Consider the following 25,660-nt stretch of genomic DNA (forward strand, 5'->3'; position numbering starts at 1 on the left):
GGAATTTTCAATTAAGTGCCCCAGGTAAACAAAGCTTCAGGTTGGACCCAGAAACTCCTACAGTGGAGCAGGAAACAGCTTGCAGCGAAGGCTCCAGCACACTTAATATGTCCTACTGTTTACCCTGCATTCTGTCAAGCCCATGCACTGTCCCTGGGCAGGAAGCTTTGTGATCAGCAATGTGATTAATATGCTACTGTTGCTGTGGCAAGAGCTGCCTAAAGCCAGCTTTCAATGAGCTCTGTAAATGCCTTTTCTATGCCCTCCATTGAGCATATGCCTACAAAGTTCAAGTAAACAACGGATATTTGAAAGTGTAGATTATATTAGCAAATACTTTCCTCCCACTTTGAACCAGTCTCCCTATGACAAGGCAGCAGCGCCATCCTGCCTGTTCCTTGCCCGTCTCTGAGTTCACGACGCCTTTACGCACCTTTACGCACGCACTTATTAGGTGACACATTTACTTCATGGTAGCACCTGAACATCGACAGCAAAGAACACAGAAGACTTCAGGGATTTTTGCCACAATAACAAAAACAAAAACTGTTCTCAGCAACTGATTGTGAGTAAAGAGAGAGAGAACGCTTTGTAGCTTGCTGTCCACATCCATACACAAGAGGTAGCTGCAGTTTTCTCAAAGCAGTCCCCACAGGCCCCCGGTTTACGAACAGCTGACCCTCCCCAAGCTGGGGGGTGAGGGGGGGCGGGTATTGGATATTAAATGTAGGGTTTTCTTTTGATTCACTCTGTCAAAAAAGAAAAAAAGAAAAGCTAACCTGGAGCAAATCGTCTCCGGAAATCAATGCTTGGATGAGCCCTTTGAAAGTGTGAAACGAGATAAGAAGCAAGACCTGAGTTTACTCTGATGGACAACACTGTGATCACACTACAGATTTCAGGATGAACTGCTGACGCTTGTTGTGCTACAAACATGTTTACCAGAGGAACAAAGTCCAGGCCCAACGCCTGTGAAAAGCCAGGCATTGTTCTGACCTTTTGAAAGTCCTCTGGGGACTCCAACCCAGACTCCTCTTCCACTTGGTAAGCTCACAGCAGTGGACCAGCTTCCTGTGGGGTTTAGAAAAAGAAGTGCCAATTTCACTTCTTTGTTATATTTTTCTGCCCAATTGATTTATTGCTTAAACTTAATTTTTTTTTATAGAAATGTTAAATTAAGGATGGCACCATATTACATAAAAGTAGCCACTTAGTCAAATCTTGTTCTTAGAATCACGAAGAGTGTATAAATGTGTGTATACACACACACACACACACACACACACACACACAGACACACACATTTCTAAATGTACATTCTTCACACAAAGATCCACAGCTCTTTATACCTGATTTTCATTTGACCTGGCTCATTGCAAAAAAATCATAAACCTGACAGCTAGTGGTGACTAATTTTCACCTGTGATGAGACATGTATTTATGCTTTAATGTAGCCATTTTTATTTTTAAAAACCAAATAAACTAAAATGAATGATTCTATTCTCTGTCCAAGAATATTAGCTGCACAAACAAAAAATATAGAAAGATACAGAAGAAAATACAGATGCAATATTCTCAAAATATAAAAAGTGACAAGTTACTTAAATAATTGTTTCATATATTCAGAGTATGGGGACTGCATTTATTTTGTTTGTTTACCAAGTATTGAATCATATACTTTTTCCATGTTAAAAAAAATGGATAGATTTCTAGCTACCAAGTCCATGACCCATTTCAGTAGATTCTCCTTCCACAAAATAGCCCCTTGGTGACTCTGAGCATGAAAACTGATATCAAGAGATAAGGGATGGAAAATTTACCATATGTTAGAACATGTGTACAGCTGGGCCTGCCTTGGATTGAGTGCTGTGAACATGGGAATTCTTCAACTTAAATGTGTCATTTCATCCATACCTTAAAGCAATGCTTTCTGTCCTTTTTCTTTTTATCAGAGGGGGCCCTTCAAATATAGATGTTTGCTAAAACAAAATGCATACCAGGATTGAAGCTCAGTACATTTTAATGATTCGCTAATACTATTTGCTATATTTTAAAATTAATTTTTATGCTTACCAAGTAGTATGTGTGTGATTTACATCCTATATAATAAAAGTGTAATATGCAAATTGACTGAATGGCTGAACAGCAGAACGACCATCCAGACGACCATCTGGACAACCATCCGAATGGCCGTCTGGGACCATGCTATGACACCCACTGGCGCCAGGCCAGCCAAGGCAGGTGCGATGCAATTGGTCAGGTGCCTGGCCATCACCCCATGATCACCCCACAGAGGAAGGCCCAGGCCACCAACCAGCAGGCTGCAGTGGGTGGGCGGGGCCTCCCTATGCAAGGGAAGCATGGTCCTGGGTGCTGGAGGGAAGCTGGTGCCAGCAGCCAGGGCAAGGAAGGCCTACTCTTGCACAAATTTCATGCATCGGGCTTCTAGTAATCAAATAATACTGCATTCTTACCCCTGGGTTCTTCTTTTCTAAAGGCAACCATTTTCATCATTTTCTCTTGAAATATACCTCCATGATTCTAAATAATGTCCTTACTGTCTTAAGTTATTTTTATATTTTAGATATTATATTTTTATTTCCTACCGTGGAAGTTAAATATTTTAGCTTCCTTACCTATTCACCCCAAGACATACCTACACACCACCTGTTCATTAAAAATATGTTATAATTTGAAACAAATATCCCTAAGTAGTACTTTGCTTATTCAACTTTTAATTTTCTCTAGCTTTAATAATTGGTTTGTTTTTTCTCATGGTTTTCCATATTTATATGTCTATGTCTATGTCTCTCTCTCTCTCTCTCTCTCTCTCTATATATATATATATATATATATATATATAGATAGATACATATATATGTAGATACATATATATATGTATATATATACACACACACACGTATATCATTAATATATCCCAAGAATGTAAAACTTCTATCAATAATCTAATATAGGGGAGAGCAACTAAGATGGCGGCATAGGTAAACACCGGGAAATTATTGCCTCACACAACAATTGAAAATTACCCCAAAGGACTGAGCAAACATCATCCAGAACAACAGGAAGGCTGGCTGAGTGTAAATTCCACAACTAGAAGGAAAGAAAAGCACGCTGAGAGCCAGAGGCGCTGCGGAGGTGAAGTGCAGAGGTACGGCGGCACGTGCGCACGAGGAAAGGGGGTGGCGCCTGAGGACGCGGCTGTCTTTTTGAATCACAAACTCCCGACGGCTCTGAACTCCGGTTCCGGGAAGTCTCTGGGGACCCAGGTCTCACACGGGGAGAAGCTGGTCTGTCCGGCAGCGAGCGAACTTGAGGGCGGCTTTCCCTCAGAGGTGCTTGCAGCCGTTACCGGAACACTGAGACGCGCGACTCCGGGCGGAGAATCGGCCATGGCCGCTTTCTCAGCCCTCTGACTCCCTGAGACCCCGCCCCACCCAGGCTGCCGCAGAGGCTTTTGCATGTGAATGTACCTAACTGCAGCCGAACCAGGCAGACCTGGAACTTCCAAGAGAAGGCCCAAGGCCCCGCAGCAGCTTGCATTGCTTCACAGCTGAGCCTCTTCGTGGCTCCTGCTGTGTGGCCTCAGGCAGAGGCTGAATTAGCACCTCCTTAGATCCAGGAGCCACTGTACCCAGTGGTCAGAGGGGGTCCATCCAGACTGCAACTCCTCAGATCCATAAGGGACGCACTCAGGGAGCAGACTCAGTGAGCACCAAAGCCCCACTGAAGCAAGTCTTGCCCCAGAAGGGTGTCTTCAGCACAGAAGTTCTCCCACTTTAGACACAGCTGATTCTCACAGCCAATTGGCCTGGAGGTCAATTCCTCCCAGTGATTCTATAACAACCAAGGCACCAAGAGTGCACCAAGAGTGTCCACCCCAGGTAACTGGGGAGGCTGAGCTACTGGGCCCTACAGGACACCTGGCGCACAGGGCCACTCTATCAACACAGGGAAGCTGCCAAAATGCGGAGACAAAGAAACAGGTCACAAATGGCAGAAATGGAGGAAAGCAAACGATTGGATATAGAGTTTAAGGCCACGGTTATAAGGTTTTTCAAGAATTTTATGGAAACCGCCGATAAATTTAATGAATCCCTCAATAAGTATAGGGAGACCATGGAGGACATGAAAAAGGACCAACTAGAAATTAAGCATACACTGACTGAAATAAAGAATAATTTACAGAGATCCAGCAGCAGACAAGAGGATCCCAAGAATCAAGTCAAAGATTTGAAATACAAAGAAACAAAAAATACCCAACCGAAAAAGAAAAAAGAAAAGAGATTCCAAAAATATGAAGATAGTGTAAGGAACCTCTGGGACAACTTCAAGCGTACCAACATCAGAATTATAGGGGTACCAGAAGGAGAGAGAGGGCAAGATATTGAAAACCTTTTTGAAGAAATAATGACAGAAAACTTCCCCTACCTGGTGAAAGAAATGGACTTACAAGTCCAGGAAGCGCAGAGAACCCCAAACAAAAGGAATCCAAAGAGGACCACACCAAGACACATCATAATTAAAATGCCAAGAGCAAAAGATAAAGAGAGAATCTTAAAAGCAGCAAGAGAAAGACAGTCAGTTACCTACAAGGGAGTACCCATACGACTGTCAGCTGATTTCTCAACAGAAACCATGCAGGCCAGAAGAGACTGGCAAGAAATATTCAAAGTGATGAATAGCAAGAACCTGCAACCAAGATTACTTTATCCAGCAAAGCTATCATTCAGAATAGAAGGTCAGATAAAGAGCTTCATGGATAAGAAAAAGCTAAAGGAGTTCATCACCACCAAACCAGCATTATATGAAATGCTGAAAGGTATTCTTTAAGAAGAGGAAGAAGAAAAAGGAACTCTTACCATTTGCCACAGCATGGATGGAACTTGAGAGCGGATAAATACCACAGGATCTCACTCATTTGTGGAATATAATGAACAACATAAGCTGATGAACAAGGACTGATCCAGAGACGGAGAGGCATTGATTGGACTGTCGGGACTTGGAGGGAAGGTAGGGGAGGGTGGGGGTAAGGGGGAAAGATCAACCAAAGGACTTATATGCAAGCATATAGGCCTAACCAATGGACATGGACAACGGGGGGGTGAGGGCATGAGCGGGGGTGGGGGGGCTGGGGGGTAGAGGGTAACGTGGGGACAAGGACACATATGTAATATCTTAATCAATAAAAAATATATTAAAAAAAAATAATCTAATATAGGGCTAGGGGCATTGTTTTTTTCTGTAAAGGGCCAAAGAATGGAGAGTTCAGGCACTGAGCCATATGTTCTCTGTTGCAACTATTCAACTCACATTGGGACAACATAAATGAGTGGGTATGGGATGGTCTAATAAAACTTTACTTACAAAAACAAGCAAGGGGCTGGTTTGACCTGGGCCATAGTTTGTTGACCTTAGGTCCTACACCAACTGATCCATCAATTCATTTTGAAGGTATTCCTCCTAGATATTTTGATCTTGTTTCAATCTAGATTTTAATCTCTCTGTAAGTGCTACACAGCCGTCATCCTGACATTTCCTAGTACCTCTCCCCTAGGTTGAATTCTTATGTCTTTATAGCTTTATACCATCCTTTCAATAGGTTGCCTAGAAAAAGCACATTGAAGGTAATTTTTTGGGTATCACATAGATTCTCCAAGTTACTTTATTCTACCACATGTATCTTTTATAATTTTACATGTAGAATTTTAGATCAGAAATCATTACCCCCCTCAGAATTTTTTGAAGCATATCTTCCTTTTCTTTATACTTCTAATTATCATTGAATAATATGACTTTATTCTGATTCCTGGTCTTTCCTATGTGATATTTTATTATTGCTGGCAGCCTGTAAGATTTTTCTTTTTTAATATTCAGAAATTTTATGATGCTTCGCTATGTCGTCTTTTCTGTTTCTGTTTTTTATCAATATATTAGAATGCATTATCAATGTATATGGGTCTGTGAATATAGAAATGTATCTTTATCATTCATGGGGCATATTTTGAATAATTTTTGGATAATTATCTCCACTATAATTTTCCTTTCTGAAATTCCTGCCAGCTTGCATTTTCATAATTCATTTTATCTTTTCTCTCCATTTTTTCCATCTATAAGATTCTTTTTTAAAAAAATATATTTTATTGATTTTTTACAGAGAGGAAGGGAGAGGGATAGAGAGCTAGAAACATCGATGAGAGAGAAACATCGATCAGCTGCCTCCTGCACACCCCCTAGTGGGGATGTGCCCACAACCAAGGTACATGCCCTTGACCAGAATCGAACCTGGGATCCTTCAGTCCACAGGTTGACCCTCTATCCACTGAGCCAAACTGGTTAGGGCCATCTATAAGATTCTTGATTCTGTCTTTGAGGACAGTTTTTCAACTTTATCTTCTAACAATCATGAAAGTTACAACAGATGATGAATAGATGAAAATATACAAAGAATCACAAATGAAGGATGTAAAAGTTCTTTGGTAGCAAAATACCTGGAAGCAGCCCAAGTGCCCATCAATAGATCAGTGTATAAAAAAAGCTGTGGTACATTTACACAATGAAATACTACTCGGCCATAAAAAAAGAAGGAAATCTTATCTTTTGGGACAGCATGGATCGACCTGGAGAGTATTATGCTAAGTGAAATAAGTCAGTCAAAGACGGATGCCATATGATTTCATTTATATGTGGAATCTAATGAACAAAATTAACTAACAAACAAAATAGAAACAGACTCATAGATACAGAGAACAGACAGACAATTGTCAGAGGAGAGGGAATTTGAGGGGCTGGGTGAAAAAGGTGAAGAGCTTAAGCAAGGAAAAAAACTCAGACACAGACAATAGTATGGTGATTACCAGAGGGAAAGGAGGGTTGGGGGAGGTAGAAGAGGGTGAAGAGGGGATAAATGGTGATGGAAGGAAACTTAACTTTGGGTGGTCATCACACAATACAATATACAAATGATATATTATAGAATTGTATACCTGAAACCTATAGTTTTTTTTAATATATTTTATTGATATTTTACAGAGAGGAAGGGAGAGAGATAGAGAGTTAGAAACATCGATGAGAGAGAAACATTGATCAGCTGCCTCCTGCACATCTCCCACTGGGGATGTGCCCGCAACCCAGGTACATGCCCTTGACCGGAATCGAACCCGAGACCCTTCAGTCCGCAGGTCGACGCTCTATCCACCGAGCCAAACTGGTTTCGGCAGAAACCTATAGTTTTATTAACCAATGCCACCCCAATAAAGTCAATAAAAATAAAGAAAAAAAAGGGAAAATTAAAAATGTAAAGAAAAAATTGAGTCCTGAGGCCTGTGACCTATTTTAAGGCTGTCTTATCGCAAAAGGAATCTCTTCAGTGACTCTAAGAATAAAGCTGAGAGATGGTGTTTGAAGTTCTGCCATATGGTATAACATATGTATAGTTGCTATACATGCCTTGAATAGATATCAACATAAAGACACTCTTTATATACAATGTATCATATCATCATACATAAACCTTTCAAACGAAGTCCAGAATATGTGTGTGCATGCATATAATTATAGGAATACATATGCATAAATGTGCATATGTATGTACAGTTAAATTCTCAAATATGTGAGTATACAACCAGAAATTGTTTTCATGGGGACTTAAAATATTGGTAGATGCCTGCCTTGACAAGTCTACAAGCCTACTTTTGAAATAATTTATTTATTAAAAAATATTTTTTGAAAATCTATTATGTACCAACCACACTGAATAGTGTTGATAGGCATCACACGCACTGCAAAGGAGATGATGTTTTGTAACAAAGAGAATGTGTCACCTTCTGTAAAAGATTTTTAGAAAGAAATGGCTGGACCATATTTCCTAAATTCTCATTAACAGTCTTCCTTGGCAAGTGTTAGTCCCATGGTTAAGAATTGTTAATGGGGATTAAAAAAATTATCTCTTTTTGTTTACACATTTTATGTAACTGTGAACAGGATAAAAAAAACCCTTCTACTAATTTAGTTATGTCTTCAAGCCATCTTTCCAAGTACTCCCTGTATTCAATTAAACTGTAAAGAATTAAAGTTACAGAAAGAGAGAGAGAAAGAAAGAGAGAGAGAGACACACACAGAGACAGAGAGATATAGATAGAGAGAGACAGAGAGAAGAACAACACACACTTCACAATAACTACTAAGAGATGATGAAGTTGAAGGGGAAGCAAAGTTCTTAAAAGAACTGAGAGGATCTGTGGAGTGTCCTCAACACCTTCAGAACCCATCTGGTCTCTCCTGGTGCTAACTTGCACCTAACCACTCAGCTATATTTTTAAAATATATTTTTATTGATTTCAGAGAGGAAGGGAGAGTGGGGGAGAGAGAGAAACATCAATGATGAGAGAGAATCATCAATTGGCTGCCTCCTGCATGCCCCCTACTGGGGATCAAGCCTGCAACCCAGGCATGGGCCCTGACCAGGAATAGAACCATGACCTCCTGGTTCATAGGTCGACACTCAACCACTGAGCCATGCCAGCCAGGCACCACTCATCTATTTGTTTTCCTCTTACTTTCCCCTTTCATCTACCTAGCACTTCTTTCCTTCATTGTTGCCCTTCCCTGCCTATTTATTTTCCTCTGGTCTTTTACTTGTTTATAATTTCTCTGCTTCACTATACTAAAGAACCATTTCCCTTGTAGCACATAAAAATCTTAATATACAGGCACTCTATGGCATAATTCCATAGCCAATAAATGCCTAAAATCTTAGAGAATGGTGGCAGAAATAAAATGTCAGTGTGAAGGCAACAAATTCAAATTTTAAGGGTCATCAGAATTCCAGATGTTACTCTAATCATTATATTTGCTCGAAACGATTCTACCACTCACAGGTCATTGTGATAGGGCACCTGTAAAACTCTCAAAGGTGGATTCTAGTAGCTTTCCTCTCATGAGATGCATTCTTTCTCTTAAATATATGAAAGCACAAGTGTGTATGAATAAAAATGAGAGCACACTTTTCTTGAGAAATAATAATAATCAACTAGCAAGACAAAAAAGTCATATATATCACATATTTCAAATAACAAATGATTTAATATAACAACATATTATAAAAAAAACTTTTCAAGTCTATTACATTTTCAAGTCTGATTTGTGTCCCAATGATTTAAGCGCTGTCTTTGCTCCTCATTAACCACAAGATATTTATGATTAAATTGTTATTCCTTGTGATTTGTGGTGCAAATCCTCTAGTGAGTGCTATGTGTCTCCCAATGTGTTAGTTTAGAGCGGGTACTCATTACACATTAATTTGATCAGTCTCTGCCATTATTGGGCCATGCAAGTACAGTCTCATGTCTCTCCAACAACATGGTAATTATTTCTTCAGTTAGAGTTGTTGTTGCCAATAGTCATACCTGGGGCCAAAGACACAACATTAAAGAACACTTCCATGCTATTCCTCAAGTCCAAGAACATAGAATTTGCACGTACACCGAATTATCTGCCAAAAAGTCTTCCAAATCACTGAAGCTAAAGGCTTTGACTTTGTTGATCAGTGTTAGTCAGAGGTAGCTCTGTAAGATTTTTCTGAAGCAGCATTTTAATTTCTCCAAGCTGGGCAATAAGACTTAGCAACAGCAGTGGCAGAATAGCCACATTTATGGAGCAAAACTATATGCTTGGAAATGTGTTCTATAGACATGATTTTATTTTATTTTAATTTTTATGGTGACGCATGAGGGAGATGGTATTTCATTATTTTACTAATGAGTAAATAGCCCCTGGGAACTAAAGCAACATGTGCAAACCATACAACTAGTAAATGGAAAAGTTGGGATTTCATCCCAATTTTATATGATTCCAATTCTATGTCCTTAGACAAAAGATGTTGCTTTTCCTTCCAGACAGTTCTTCTTGCTGACTCCATTTCTATAAAAAATCCTAAACATTCTAAAAAAAAAAAAAAAAAAAGTTCAAAGTCTTGGATTCTCTTTTTATTCTTTCCTTTCTCCTCACCAAGGGCAATTTGTTGCCAAATTTATTGCTGATTCTATTTCAAATATTTGGTACAGCTGTCTCGCCTTTTCTGTTTACTGCCACTACCCTGTTGAGATCCTCCTTCCTTTCAATAGTGCCTTAACCCTTGTTTCCCCTTTTAGCAGTCAAGTCTTCCTTCATTCCATCTCAGGGTTCCTCAGCCTCAGCACTGATGACAATCTCTGTTATAAAGGCTTTGTAGGACTTTTAGCAGCATCCTAGACTCTACTCACTAGATTCTATTCCCTCATCCCATGCAGTTGTGACAACCAAATATATCTTCAGACCTTGACAAATGTCCCTGAGGGGCAAAAACACCTCCAGTTGAGAACCACTAATCTTCACTAATAGTTAAGCACCCATGCTTTGTGTGTTACTCCCTGGTTCAACATGTTTCAGGAAGATGTTTTAGATTTACCTTTCTTATCTTTTTTGTGCATCCTTTGCTCCAACGAAACTATCCCAATTGCTGTTACTTAGATATAACCTGTTTTTATGCTCTTGCCTACCGAATGCTCTTCTACCTATGCTCTTCTACCTCAATGCACACTCTTACCACGTTCTCTTCCTATAATTCCATTCATCCTCCAAGGTCTATCCCAAAAGCTGCCTCCCATAGAGACTTCTGTGCTACCCCCAGCCGAAATGATGGCTTCTTTTTCTGTGCTGCCTCCATTAGGGATTGGGTTTGTCTCTGAGGATACTGAATTGCTGGCAACATTTTTTGAATTGTAGCTACTTGTACCCATCTCCTTCCCTACTTCACTGTTAACTACTCAGGAATAATAGTCATGACTCAGTCACAGTTTATAACCCTAGCAATGCCTAGTACCTATTAAGAGTACAATAAATATTTGTGAGTTAAATGCTACTAAAACAATAAATCCTCCTAATGGTTACACTGAAAGCATACATTCAATGTCAGGAAACTTCTTTAGTCCAGTACACACAGTAGAGAGATATGTAGTATGAAAATGCCAGTGCACAGTGTTCAGTTACACAAGTTCATGGATTCCAAGTCAAGTGGAATGTGTGCCCCCAAATTTGCCTGCAGTGGCATCAACAAGCTGTATAAGAAACAAAAATAGTCACCATATCAGGACTCATTTGTGCTGGCGGTACTACTAGGATAAGTGGGAGAAAGCAGGTGGGAATCATGAGCAAGGGAGCTGGAGAGAGCTGTCTATCACGCAAGGAGGTGAGATGTGGCCTCTGGCTGCGGGAGCAGGCATTGGCCAAGATATTCATTTTGTACAGGCTCCACTATGTTTCACTGAGCCAGAGGTTGGACTAATGAACATTTCTCTGGTTTGACATAAATCCGAATTACTAAAATTCATATCAATCTGCACCCAAAAATGATGGAACATGTAAGCAGTCATTGTTTACAGCCTTCAGGCCAATGATTTTATACTCTAACCAAGGTGAGGGAGGGAGACTTTAAAAATGTCTTTAAGATCATTAGATTATTTAGTATCCTAAAGACACTTTGGCAGACATACTTTAAGGGCTGCTATATAGAGCTGGTACACAAGGTATATGCTACAAATCAGATGGTTTTACCATGCAGAATAGCACGAAAATGGTAAACATGCAAAACCAATGCCTTTTCAGGGTTTAAATAGAAAAGTGACATTTCACAATGTGCTGCACAAGTCCACCAGGTTGGCTGTAAACCAATCCAAAACACATCCAGTACTTCATCCCAGAAAGTCTTTATGAGCAGTAACACACATTTAATAAACTTCCCATCAAATATATCCCCTGAACGTGACTGTTGGCACAGCATGCCCAGTGCCAGACAGACAGGGAACTGCGGGGCTGGGTGGTTTCCAGCCTCCTCTCAGGACTGTATCTTGCAGGCCCAATCGCCCTTTCAGTGGAGTATGGGTTGCAGTTGCTCTAAGATTGAAATCTGTCTCATTGGTGGCGAGGTGGAAAGAACAAGTAGATCGAATTCAGGGTTTTTGCATTTTAAATTGTATTTTGAATGAATGTAATGCACACCAATAATTTTAGAACGGAATAGTGTTCCTCTGAGCCAAGCTTCCAAGAAGAGACAGTTGCTTATCTTCATTCTTGTCATACGCTTCTCCTCCCTCAGCCCCCCTTCTTCTCCACCCACCATGTTCATTTGTGACAGTTGCATTTCTTTTAAAGCACATTCTCTTACCCATACTGTATGCTCTTTTATTTAGGATTTTTCACACATCCTTCACATCTTCTTTGCAGCTCCAGTCAGCAAGCGCTAAGTCCTAAACGCGCCTTTGCACTTCATGGTTATTCCTTCATCACAGGCATTTTCTGTCGCCTCAAGGAAGACCTGAGTAATTTTTATTATTGAAATCTGAATTTTTTCCCTCCCAAGCAGATGGAGAATGTGTAAATGTGTCTAAAGACTCAGAATAGCATTAAATCTGGTTTGTTTGTTTTTACCTTCCTACAAAGCCCTGGGAATCAGAGTATTTCTCTGGCACTCATTAAACCCAAGAGGGGAGAAAGATAGCAATGATTCCCCAACTTCTAGAGCATGTTACCAAGCCTCCCTGACACACAGACTTTTGTTTGGCAAGACAGATTGATTCTCAAGTCATCCATGGGTGGAATTACATTATCCCATTATATATCGATTGAAAGATGTGAAGCTTTAATTGTTGCTGTTTGTCAGGGCCCTTTGCCAGGAGATGTGTGGGAAATAATGCTGCATAGAGAGCCCCTACCCACCGACATGCTACATCACAGTCTCCTCCAGAAATTGACTTGGTGGGTATTCAAATGCATTTCCCAGACTAATAAGACTACCTTGGGTGGTTAGGTTTCCAGAACAGATCATGAAAGCCCAATTAACCCTTAAGATAAGAGGATATTCCTTCATTTTTATTTTATGCTTTTCATACACCAAACTATTACTTGTTCACATGATACTTACAGACACACAATTCAAACACATCTCTTGCTATTTTACACGTCAAAGGCTTTAGTAATCCTATTCTCATTGATATGTACATTTTTCCCTTATCTCTTCATGGGAGGAACTCTTGTACATCACTTTGGTTCTCAAACAATCCCTTCATAGCCCGTCCACCTTCCAACAGAAGGTGGCTCTGTGGGTTCCATCACTACCCAGGCATATGCAGTGCCACAAGGCAGTGCTTACAACATTGAACTAACCTACATTATTAGCCTTCTCTTTGTTTTACTAGACTTAAGTTCTATGAAGGCTTGGTCACCATTGTGCCCAAGGAGTAGCAGTTATTCAATACATTTTGTAAACAGTAACTAAATTGGCAGTTACACAAAGTCTGTCCCCAGGAGTCCTCCTCCAGCACACTGTGTCCCTCTCTTCCTGCCAGACACAACCAGTGAGGCTCTGTGACAGCTTCAAATTCACTTCTGAAAGAATCCAAGTCATTATCAATAAAGAAGTTTTTAGCTATGCAGCCAGCTTCGGGAAATCCAGTGTCATGGAAGATGGGAGGCGAAGAAGAGATTGCTCGGAAAATTCAGAGGCAGCAGAAGCATGTACTCTGACAGGGCAGCTGTCAAGCTAAGGTCAGAGAGGCTCGGGGAAATCTAAAAGCACCAGAAAGGCAGGAAAGTTGCCACCCCAAATCTCAGCTACTTGTGGCATAGAAATGGATGATCCTCAAGAGAATGCTGTCCTCTCAGTGCCCTCTGCCATGTGCCAGTGCCAGGCACTTCCTGCTCCAGCAAATAATGCCTTTTCCTCTCCTGCCTCCCAACTTTCACAGAAGTGTTTCTCAATGGGGGACTCTAAACAGAATTATGAGGATGGGTTTGTGACTGAGAGACAAGAGACAATATCTGGCATAATGGTAGAGTATAAGGACTAAAAAATTATTTGTTAAGTGAATAAGTTAATGAATAATTAGATGAAAAGATTCATGGATGGATGGGTGGATAGATGGATATTTTCTCACAGAATAAGCCACTAATCTCCAGAGGTGGATGTAATGAAGTCAAGTGTCAGGCAAAGATTAGACTAGGAAGCAGTTTGGTCCTTTTGCCAGACCCTCAGGTCTATGGGTCTCATGTTGAAATTGATCACATTCACCAGGCCAGAGCTCTCTGTTGCTTAGTTCAGGGAATTGAATCTCTAATTTTAAAATTTTAGGTATCTTCTAGTTTGTGGTGAGTAGTTTTAAGGAGGCAATTAAGAGTCCTTCCAGAATCCCTAGACCTTGCCATAAAGTTTACTACCTCATTCCACCTATTAATAAAGAGTATTCACCTACTAAAGCAGGGCATATGCATGTCTGTGAGCAAACACACATGTGTGCACACATGCACAGTTCTCCATTTATACTTTCTCTAGAAATTAGTCCTAATTTTAAAAGTTTATAAGAAATTCTCATCTCACATTAGACGCAATTTAACCTTTGTTAGATATAATTATCCACAATCTACACTAATAAAAGACAAACATGCAAATTGACCGTACCTTCGCTACGCCTTACACGCCACCAGACGATCAGAGCAACTATATGCAAATTAACCCAACCAAGATGGCAGCCAGCAGCCACAGAGCTGGAGCAAGCAGGAGGCTTGGTTGCCCCAATGATGGAGGAAGCCAAGCTTCCCGCTTGCCACAGCGAGCTCTGAGTTCCACTCAAAGCAACAAAGTTTCAATTATAGAAGGTAAATAAGCCCCAGATACCTGCTTTTAGCCAGCCATGGCCACGGAACTGGAGTGAGCAGGAGGCTTCTCTAATGCCCACCCTTGCTGGCTCTAAGCTCCTCTCAAGGTTACAAAGTTTCAATTATAGAAGGTAAATAAATCCCAGAATAAAAAAGAAAAAAAGGAGAGGCTGGGAGCTTTCGTTGCCTTTGGGGCTTGGCCATCCTGAAAACAGCCCTCAGCCCCTCACCCAGACTGGCCAGGCACCCCAGGAGGGACCCCCAACCCTAAAGGGGGTGTGGCCAGCCTGAAAACAGCCATCAGCCCCTCGCCCAGGCTGGCCAAACCTCCATGGGGTGAGGGTCCCCACTGGAGGGGGGGCCTTGACCAGCCTGCAAACAGCCATCAGCCCCTCACCCAGGCTGGCCAGGCACCCCAGTGGGGACCCCCACCCTGATCCGGGACACCCTTCAGGGAAAACCAGCTGGCTCCCACCCATGCACCAGGCCTCTATTCTGTATAATAAAAGGGTAATATGCAAACTGACCCTAACAGCAGAACGACTGGGAATGACTGGTCACTATGACACACACTAACCACCAGGGAGCAGACGCTCAATGCAGGAGCTGCCCCCTGGTGGTCAGTGCGCTCCCACAGGGGGAGCTCTGCTCAGCCACAAGCCAGGCTGACGGCTGCCAGTACAGCAGTGGTGGTGGGAGCCTCTCCCGCCTCCTCAGCAGCGCTAAGGATGTCCGACTGCAGCTTAGGCCTGCTCCCCGCTGGCAAGTGGACATCCCCCGAGGGCTGCCGGGCTGCCAGAGGATGTCTGACTGCCAGCTTGGGCCCAATCTCCCAGGAAGCGGGCCTAAACCAGCAGGTGGACATCATCCTAGGGGTCCCAGACTGCAAGAGGGCATAGGCCCGGGCTGAGGGACACCCCCGAGTGCACAAATTTTTGTGCACCGGGCCTCTAATGTTTAATAAACTTTTATGGATACATTATAATGGAAAGAATAGGGACTCAGCTGTTGGAGACTAGGGTCTCAAACACCAATTAGTACAATGACTTCCTGAATGACAACATACGTTTTCCACCTCTTAGACCAAACATGTCAAATTTAAAGGCTAACACAGGCCAAATAAATAAGGTTTAAGTTTATGTGGGCCACAAAGAACCAAAAGCTTCAATTTTCATAGAAACATAGGTTTATTTCAATAGGCACATGTTTATTTCAATAGGGGCTGAAATAAATGAGTAATCGTTAACATAAAATAATAGAACATTTTAATAAAAATTAATATTTTTTCTTGAACATTAACTTATCAGACACTGAATAACTGCACAAATTAATAAGCATAATGCAAACAAACCTACTTTTCTTGTTCTCCGAAAGTGAAATATTTCCTCTTGTGCACACCAAACAAGTCAGTACAAGACTAATGACATGGCAATTGGCTGCTAAAATATTTGCTGCCAGTATTAGTGGAGAAAAGTGGTGTGCCTGTGTGTAAGGCACATAAGGGAAATGAATGCAACATGATTATAGTAATCTGTCATTAGCGAGCCTTGTAGTTCATTATTAATAATCTATAATAATAAAAGCGTAATATGATAATTAGTCTGGATGTCCTTCTGGACAACCTTCCGGATGAAGCCCGGGCTGCAAGGGAAGCTCTGGTCCCGAGTACCTGCCGGTGGCCAGAGGGAAGCCCCAGTCCCAGGGGCCAGAGGGAAGCCGGTGCCGGTAGCTGGGGGAAGGAAGGCCTACTCTTGCACGAGTTTCGTGCATCGGGCCTCTAGTTATGTATAACAGGATATTGTAAAAATTAAGTTACAAAATTTTTATTAAAATGTTTCTTACACACCAATATATTGGCTGGGTCACAAAAATATTCGTTGCGGGCCATATATGGCCTGCAAGCCATGAGTTTGACATGCTTGTTTTAGACCATCAGTTTCTTAATTTGAAAATTGAGAGTTTTGAAATGTATAATCTCTGATGCTGCTTCAAGGTCTCCAGAGTTATGGTTCTATATTTTAATTGCTAACTGTATAAAAATGTGATTGTTAGTCATAAGTGACATTAGCCTTGCTTGAATATTGTTGCACGATCTCCTAATTCTTCCTAACCACTCATGCTACCATGTTGGGATTTTGTGGTTGGATTATAACCAAAGGTTGTTAAAGCTTCCTTTGGCAATGTTCTTGGCCTCTAAAGAGTTCTTGAAAGAAAAATGTATTAATTTGTCACTAAAGAGAACTTACTGAAAGATTACAAATTTCTGCCTAGCCAGCGTGGCTCAGTGGTTGAGCATTGATTTGTGAACCAGGAGGTCACGGTTCGATTCCTGGTCGGGACACATGCCCAGGTTGTGGGCTCAATCCCCAATAGAGGGTGTGCAGGAGGCAGCCAATAGGTGATTCTCATCATTGATGTTTCTATCTCTTTCTCCTTCTACCTTCCTCTCTGAAATCAATAAAAATTAACTTAAAAAATAAAAGCAGAACAAAGTATCACATCTTTAAAAAAAAAAAAGATTACAAATTTCTATCTTCACCCCTCCTCTCATCACTGGACTTGGGGTGGCAATAGGAATTATTAGAATGGTATTAATATGATATTTGGTCAGGGATCAACAGCATATACATACTGCCTTCGCTCAGGACTGCCGGGGTCCAACCCCAGCAGGTCCAGGGGTCCCCAAAGGTGTGGATGGAGTCGGCGAAGAAGGAATGACACAGAGACGGAGTTCAGTTGATCAGCAGCCTAGCCAGGATCTCTAGCCAGGATCTCCAGCCAAGTTCTGGTCTGGATCTCCAGCAAAGTTCTGGTTCGGATCTCCAGCCAGGTTCTGTGTCCATGTTCTCTTGCTAGGTTCTCCAGGTTCTCCAGCCAGGTTCTGTAGCCAGGTTCTAGTCAGGTTCTCTTGCCAATTTCTGTAGTCAGGTTCAGTCCAGGATCTTTTGCCATGTTCTCTCCAGTGAAGTTCTTCTGTCTCTAGATTCTGTGTAGGTTCTGTGTTCTAAGTTCTGTGTTCTAAGTTCTGTGTTCTAAGTTCTGTCTTCTTAATTCTGTGTTGTTACATCTGTATTTATACCAGTTGATTCAATCCTATCAATCTCTATTCCAAAGGTTAGGGCGTTTCTTATCTCCATTCCAGGGAGTAAAGATTATGTAGCTTAAGCATGATTGTTCATAGTTAAAGTGATTAATTACCCACCTGGCACTTAGTTAAGAGGTTTTATTCCCTCCCTAACTTCAGGGGAAAATCCCTACCTGGGGAAATAACCTTTCTCAGAGAGGAGACCTTGGTTAAAACACATAGTGCCAAGAAGGTGAGCAAACATATTAAGAACAGTATGCCATATATGCCAGGTCCCTTGAAACAGCAAGCATGGACCGGCTCCCCGCAAATTCCCCCTTTTTTATTTTTTAAAAGCAGGCATTAAAAAGAAAAACCCGAAATGCTCTCTTGTATCCATTTTAAGAGTAGGATTGGCGCTTTCCGCTATTACCTGAGTCCTGATCTATCACCCCAGGGAGAGCTTGCCAATCCTGCACTTTCCCAGGGTGGAAAGGCTGCAGTGGGGTTAAGGATAAGGCTCCTTGGGCCTACCTCCTCCCATGCCTTTACATTTACCTTTCCTTCCTCAGAAAAGCATGGACATACTTCTTGTATAAAACGTTCTGTCTGACTGGGAGTAACCTTAATTCCTCTGGTAGCAAGCATATGTGTTAAAAGATCAATACAGAGTCTTATTTCATTAGACTCAGTATGGCACATCTTCTTAATCTAAAGATCAATACAGAGTCTTCTTTCTTTGGACTCAGTATGGCACATCTTCTCAATCTAAGTTCTGTACTATCCACCTTCTTACCCTACTTATCCTCTATAGGGGGGTTTGCAGCACCCTGGTGGAGTCCTATCCATCCCGAATGTGGGGGTTCTCAATGGGGGGGGGGAGTTACCTAGGGAAATCCTGTTCCAGGGGTTCCCCAAAGGTGTGGACGGAGTCGGCGAAGACTATCCACCCTCTTCCTACGGTGGAGTCCTATCCGTCCCGAGTGCGGGGCGCTTACCTAGGGGTCCCTGTTCGGGCGCCAGATGCCGGGGTCCAACCCCAGCAGGTCCAGGGGTCCCCAAAGGTGTGGATGGAGTCGGCGAAGAAGGAATGACACGGGGACAGTGTTCAGTTGATCAGCAGCCTAGCCAGGATCTCCAGCCAGGATCTCCAGCCAGGTTCTGGTCTGGATCTCCAGAGAGGTTCTGCTTTGGGTCTCCAGCCAGGTTCTGTGTCCATGTTCTCTTGCTAGGTTCTCCAGGTTCTCCAGCCAGGTTCTGTAGCCATGTTCCCTCGCTAGGTTCTCCAGCCAGGTTCAGTCACCAGGTTCTAGTCAGGTTCTCTTGCCAATTTCTGTAGTCAGGTTCAGTGCAGGATCTTTTGCCATGTTCTCTCCAGCGAAGTTCTTCTGTCTGTGTAGGTTCTGTGCCTCCTGGTTCTGTCTTCTGAGTTCTGTCTTCTTAGTTCTGTGTTCTTACATCTGTATTTATACCTGTTGATTCAATCCTATCAATCTCTATTCCAAAGGTTAGGGCATTTCTTATCTCCATTCCAGGGAGTAAAGATTATGTAGTTTAAGCATGATTGTTCGTAGTTAAAGTGATTAATTACCCGCCTGGCACTTAGTTAAGAGGTTTTATTCCCTCCCTAACTTCAGGGGAAAATCCCAACCTGGGGAAACAACCTTTCTCAGAGAGGAGACCTTGGTTAAAACACACAGTGCCAAGAAGGTGAGTAAACATATTAAGAACAGTATGCCATATATGCCAGGTCCCTTGAAACAGCAAGCATGGACCGGCTCCTGGCACAGGACTTTCTCCTGTAGGGCCCCAGCCAAAGGTAGGAAGTTAATATCTCCTTCCCACAGGCCCATTGTTCCAATCCACGGCATATAGGCAACCCCCAAGGGCTTGTAGTCTCCACGCAGGACCCAATGTGTACCTGAATCTCTGGGTGGAGAGCAAACACCAGGGTATAGGAGGGTGGGAAGGGCTTGAGGGGACCAGAGGGAAGGGAGCGGACAACCCATCCCAGGAAGGAAAGAGAAAGCTAGAAGAGGGATTATATATAAGCCATGCCTTCAAGCCTGAAGCACATGCTCCACTGTCCCACCAGACTTCACTGACACAACATAAATTCAGATATAAAATTATTAAGAATTTCAAGCCAGCAGTGTTGTGAAAATTAAAACCCAAGTGTGGACCCTTTATGAGTGAGGGGCCCTGTGTGACTGCACTGATTGCTTGCCCATGAGGCTGACATTATCTTGAAGCCCCTCAAACTTCCTGGGCCAGGTTAATATTCCTTCCATCACAAGAGCTGTAATGTCTGCAGGGCAGGAGAGAATGGATGGCCATGGGAAGCCAACTGCTCTCTGCAGACCACATGGGGTGGGCTGCAGAGCTCTGAACAGGACAATTCTACCAGCCTGTTTTTTTTGTTTTTTGTTTTTTTAATATATTTTATTGATTTTTTACAGAGAGGAAGGGAGAGGGATAGAGAGTTAGAAACATCGATGAGAGAGAAACATCAATCAGCTGCCTCCTGCACACTACCTACTGGGTATGTGCCCGCAACCAAGGTACATGCCCTTGACCGGAATCGAACCTGGGACCCTTGAGTCCACAGGCCGATGCTCTACCCACTGAGCAAAACCGGTTAGGGCCAGCCTGTTTTTTTTAAATACATTTTTTGTTGATTTCAGAGAGGAAAGGAAAGGGAGAGAGAGATAGGAGCATGAGAGAGAAGACTGATCAGCTGTCTCCTGCATACCCCACACTGGGGATTGAGCCCCCAACTCAGCAGGTGCCCTCACCAGGAATCAAACTATGACCTTTGGTTCATAGGTTGATGCTCAACTACTGAGCCACACTAGCCGGGCAGCCTTGCATTCTTACCCACATCTCCCACAGGGTAAGGTTCTGGGCAACTATTGATTTCCTGCAAAGCCTTACCTTGATTCCAGTTGGCAAGTCCTTTCTCCCCAGGGTAGATTCTGGGGAGGCCAATAAAAGGAACATGAGCTTTGGAGCCAGGGAGACCTGGATTCAAATCTGACCATGGAACCAGCTGGCTTGGCTCAGTGGTTGAGCGTCAACCTATGAACCAGGAGGTGATGCTTTGATTCTTGGTCAGGGCACATGCCCGGGTTGTGGGCTTGATCCCCAATTGGAGGCATGCCAGAGGCAGCTGATCAGTGGTCTCTCTCATCATTGATGTTTTTATCTCTCTCTCTCTCCCTCTTCCTTCTTCTCTGAAATCAATAAAAATCTGACCGTAGTCACCTAGGTACAAACAATTAGACCTCTTTGAGTCTCAACTTTGAGTCTCAAATGTTAAACGCAGATACTCACTTAGAGCTTATATCATAAAGTGCCTGATGTAGTACAGTAGTGTGTTATTTGCTTTGGGTGGCAGCAACTTCCACCAGCAGGGATTTTGCATAAGGACTTTCAGCATCATTTCCCACAGCCGATGTCACCTGTCAAGAGCCTGATCTTATAAAAAAATGGCTCTCTGGGGCTTTCAGCAGCTACATCATCAGCAGTACTCAGCTATACCCAGCACCTCCCTTGCCTTTGACTTCTGGGGTTCCCTGGTGCCTCCTGCACCTCTGGAGACCTCTAGGCAGATGGAAAACTCAAGTTCCTCCTTGTGCCAGCCCTCTGGCTCTCGCTGAGCCCTGGAAGAGCAGTGACAAGGTGGCATCACCCCTCAAGGACCTGATGAAAGGGCCCCAGAGTGGTATTCAGAGAGGATAAAAGTCCATGTGGTGCCACACATCTGGCTCCTTACTCTCACTGGGATGAATTTGGGGAAGGACCTGAGTGTCACAGCTCAGGTGAATTTCCAGTCTCCACCAGGCTCTTTCCCCAGAGGATGGATGCCAATTGTACCCTTCTGATAGGGTCTGAATTCTGTATTTTATAGCAATGGGAATTTGGTAAAAGTCCCAAATCCCTCTTTGCTTAGAGCTCCAAAGGACTCAAGAACATATGCCAATAGAACTCCCAAAGTAGTCTCTGTTATACTACCCACCCCCTTGAGATAGATAAATAGATATGCAAACTCAGTTCTAATAGTGCCCTAGGTTAGATTCTTGTGAATATATATATCTCTTCACCGTCAGATTTCAAACCCCTGGGGGACTGTTCTGGTAGGCACCCTTGCTGTGTAGGAGCTCAGCAATGATCACTGGTCTGGTTTATGCAGGTCAAGGCTGTGAAGTGCTCCTAATCTGAAGGACAGGCTTCACATTAGAACCACACTCATTGTGTTTAAAAAGGGTCTACCGTCATGGATTTGCTATTGGGCATTTGGACCTGGGCCCTTTGTACCACAGCATATCCAAGTTTAAAGTGCTTAGGAATCACTTGGCAATACTGTTAAAATGTAGATCCTTACTCAGTAATTCTAGGATAGAGCCAGAGATTCTGCTTTCCTAACAGGCTCTTAGTCTGAGGACCATGCCCTTAGTCGGAGGACCATAATTTGAGAAGCAAGGATTTCAACAATGGTCATTTTACAGGGAAAAAAAAAATAGAGGCACTAAGAGGTGCCGAGCACAAGGGAGAGGCCTTACTTCTCACTCTTTGGCTCTTGCTGTGCTTGCTGAGCTGGAGGGCCCTTTAGATGAGGTTTTTGGCCCCTTTCTCTCCTCACTCCTTCACTCGGGCTGTTTTCTTTGGCTCCGCAGACCCTACTTTAGAGCTGGAGACTCAGGGCCAAAAGTCAACATTTTCATGACAGTCCCGCTGGAGCCCCACCAGAGTTCAGAGCAAGGTTGAATTTGCTCTGACCGGGCTGCTGACAATCATTTTTGGGTGCCCCAACTCCCAGACTTGAAGATGGAAACATAATACCTCCTCTGAGGAAGTGCTTTTATTGAGTCCATGAAAAAGAGAGCAGGCTGTGTGCTGTGTCTAATTTCAGCTCTACTCCCTCCATGTGGCGTGTCTGCAAGGCAGCGGTGCTCCTGGCTGGGTGATAGCAGAAATGTGGCAGGAGTTAGAAAAAAATTGGAACTTGTGTAATAGCAGAAAGCTATTTAAAGCAGCACAAATGGTTACAGTGAGCCTGTGCTTCTTTTGATATTAACAAGGATTCTTAAATGATGAGCTGACTTGTCGAAGAAAGAAACATAGATAGTCAAGAGCCTCCCTCTTTCTTAGCCTTCTCCACCTCACTTCAAAATACACTTATTGACAACATGATTGTTGGCACAGAGATCAGGGAGATCTACATCAGCTTGGTTTTAAAGCTGCGTACTAATGCAGAGAAGCAATATGGGCAGTAATAACACAGTGGCTGTCTCCTAACAAGGTGATGGAATTGAAGACATTCCCTAGGATTGTTTTAATAAAAGTCTGGAACTTTATTCTTTTAGTTGCTGGAGGAAACTTTCTCCCCTATCAGGAGCAACAATGATCGGCCCTGTATCTTTAATAGAGTCTTGTGGAGATTTTACCTCCAGGGAGCCCCAGGGAAGAGCACTTTTTTAAAAAGTGCAGTCAAGGCAGTTTGCAAAGAAACGATGATTCAATACTAAATTTAAAATAGAGTCATTCTGAATATTCTATGTATGTAAACCTAGATAAAAAGAAATGTTAATGCTTAATTATTCCACCATTTAACTCAGAGCTTTTAATTTGAATCAATGATACGGCCCACATTGAGCAAGTAGGATACAGCAAAGGGAGCTAGCAAAAGGAAAGGTAGATTTATTCATTAATATTTTTTAATGTATCCTCTCTCTCCTTACCACACACATATGATGTCTGATTCTTACCTTCTCAGGCACTTAAGATTATGTACCTCCTCTTTCTTCTTAGCTCATTTACCAGCTGAATTTCACTAATATAACCACACCAGCAAGCTTCCATTTCTGTGTGGTGCAAATCTTTAAAGAATTAAATCAAGGAGGACATACATTTTCACAGCACCATAGCAGGTGCTTGGGGGTTTATACATCTTGCCTTGTTCAGACTCTCTATTGGAGTGGTGGTCTTCTTTTTTCAACAATAATTTGTAATCAATGAACACTTTACTGGAACAGAAAAAAAAATTTACATTGACTGGACAACCACAAAAAGAATTATAGGGTGTTTTTGCTACCTGTGAGTAAATAAATATACTTTTGGCATTCCTGGATATCTGATCCATTAAGTGAGCCAACACAACCATTCGTCCTGCTGTTTTTTATGGTTTAAATAAATTCTAGAAACCTATTACAGCACTCAAGGGTGAGTGCTTCTGTGGTTTAAGCTTCAGGAAATATTATCGTGTGGCATAAAGTGCAGCAAATGAGACGTCAGGAGACAGGGATTCCTCTCCTGATCCACCCCTTACAGTTGGTGTGACCCTAGGCACATCTCTTTGCCTTTCTCAACCAAAGTTTTCTTATCTGAAAAGATAGAAATTTCATTCATGTATTCAACAGATATGTATGGAGCCCCCTTTGCACCAAACATTTTCGTGTTCTGGGACACTTTAGTGAGCAGAAAAAGCATGGACCCTGTTCCACGTTGGTCTAAATTCTAGACTCTAGAATCTATGGTCTAGAAATAATCTGTACATTTTTTTCCCAGAACTGAGACTCAGTGTTTCATTATTTCCAGAGCTTATCAGGAGGTAAGAACTTGAAGTGGCAGCTAGTAAGGTGGAGACAGTTCGGGTTGTTTTAATAATTTTATGTTTTTGTTGCTTTTCTCTAACTTTGCAATTGGCAGCATGGGACTATCTAGGCACAGGTATATAGCAAAAAAACAAAGACAGGAAAAGTGTGTGTGTGTGTGTGTGTGTGTGTGTGTGTGTGTGTGTGTGTGTGTGATGATCCGTTTTCACTCAGTTTCTTTCTACATTCTGACCCACGTAAGGCCTTTCAGACATTGCTACTCTTAAACCTGGCCTCTTCTAACCTGAGCAGTGGATGAGGATTGCCACTTATTACGTGTAAAAGAGCAAGTAACTATTTCAATATGACACTGAGAAGGAGACTTAGGAAAAGTTTCCAATTTCACAGCAACTGTTCTTTCATTTAGACTACTATTTCTCTTCATACCAGTCAGCAGAACAAAATAAACTTGGTTTTATGTCTAAAAAATGAAATAGCAAGTAGAAATACTATTGGTACCTTGAACTGGTACCAACAAATTTGGGAAGAGATCCCATTCAATTCAATCCAATAATTAGTCTTTTCTTAGTTGTATACCAGATACTATTACTATGCTCAAGGCTCAGATGCAAAGAAGAAATTGACCAAAGTCCCTCCACTTATAAATTATCTGATTGGCAGTGGAGAGATGTGAAGAAGTCAGACTATGATCTAATATTTGAAATAAATAAATAAATAAATAAATAAATAAATAAATAAATAAATAAATATTAAAGGTGCTATGGTAAAGGAAAAACAAAACAATTCATACTGAGAGAGTCAGAGAATGTGTCGGAACTGGATGCTTGTGCCACAGCCCCAGTGGCTGATGAGATGAGTTACACTTCATGGGCCACCAGTCTAGAAACTGGACCAGATTGACCACCCTGAGGCAACAACTCTGAGAACTGAGATCAGTGTGAGTGCAAAGTTCCTTTGCCCATGCTGCAGGCTCACATAATGCCCCCCAAACTTTACACACAGATATCCTTTTAGGAGATGTGCTGGGGTCCAACCCCAGCAGGTCCAGGGATCCCCAAAGGTGTAAACGGAGTCGGCGAAGAAGGAATGACATGGAGACAGCGTTCAGTTGATCAGCAGCCTAGCCAGGATCTCTAGCCAAGTTCTGGTCAGGATTTCCAGCCAGGTTCTGTGTCCATGTTCTCTTGCTAGGTTCTCCAGCCAGGTTCTCCAGGTTCTCCAGCCAGGTTCTGTAGCCATGTTCCCTCGCTAGGTTCTCCAGCCAGGTTCTGTCCAG

This window comes from Myotis myotis, unplaced genomic scaffold (genome assembly GCF_014108235.1).
Source record: "Myotis myotis isolate mMyoMyo1 unplaced genomic scaffold, mMyoMyo1.p scaffold_m19_p_12, whole genome shotgun sequence".
In the NCBI taxonomy this organism is placed as follows: domain Eukaryota; kingdom Metazoa; phylum Chordata; class Mammalia; order Chiroptera; family Vespertilionidae; genus Myotis; species Myotis myotis.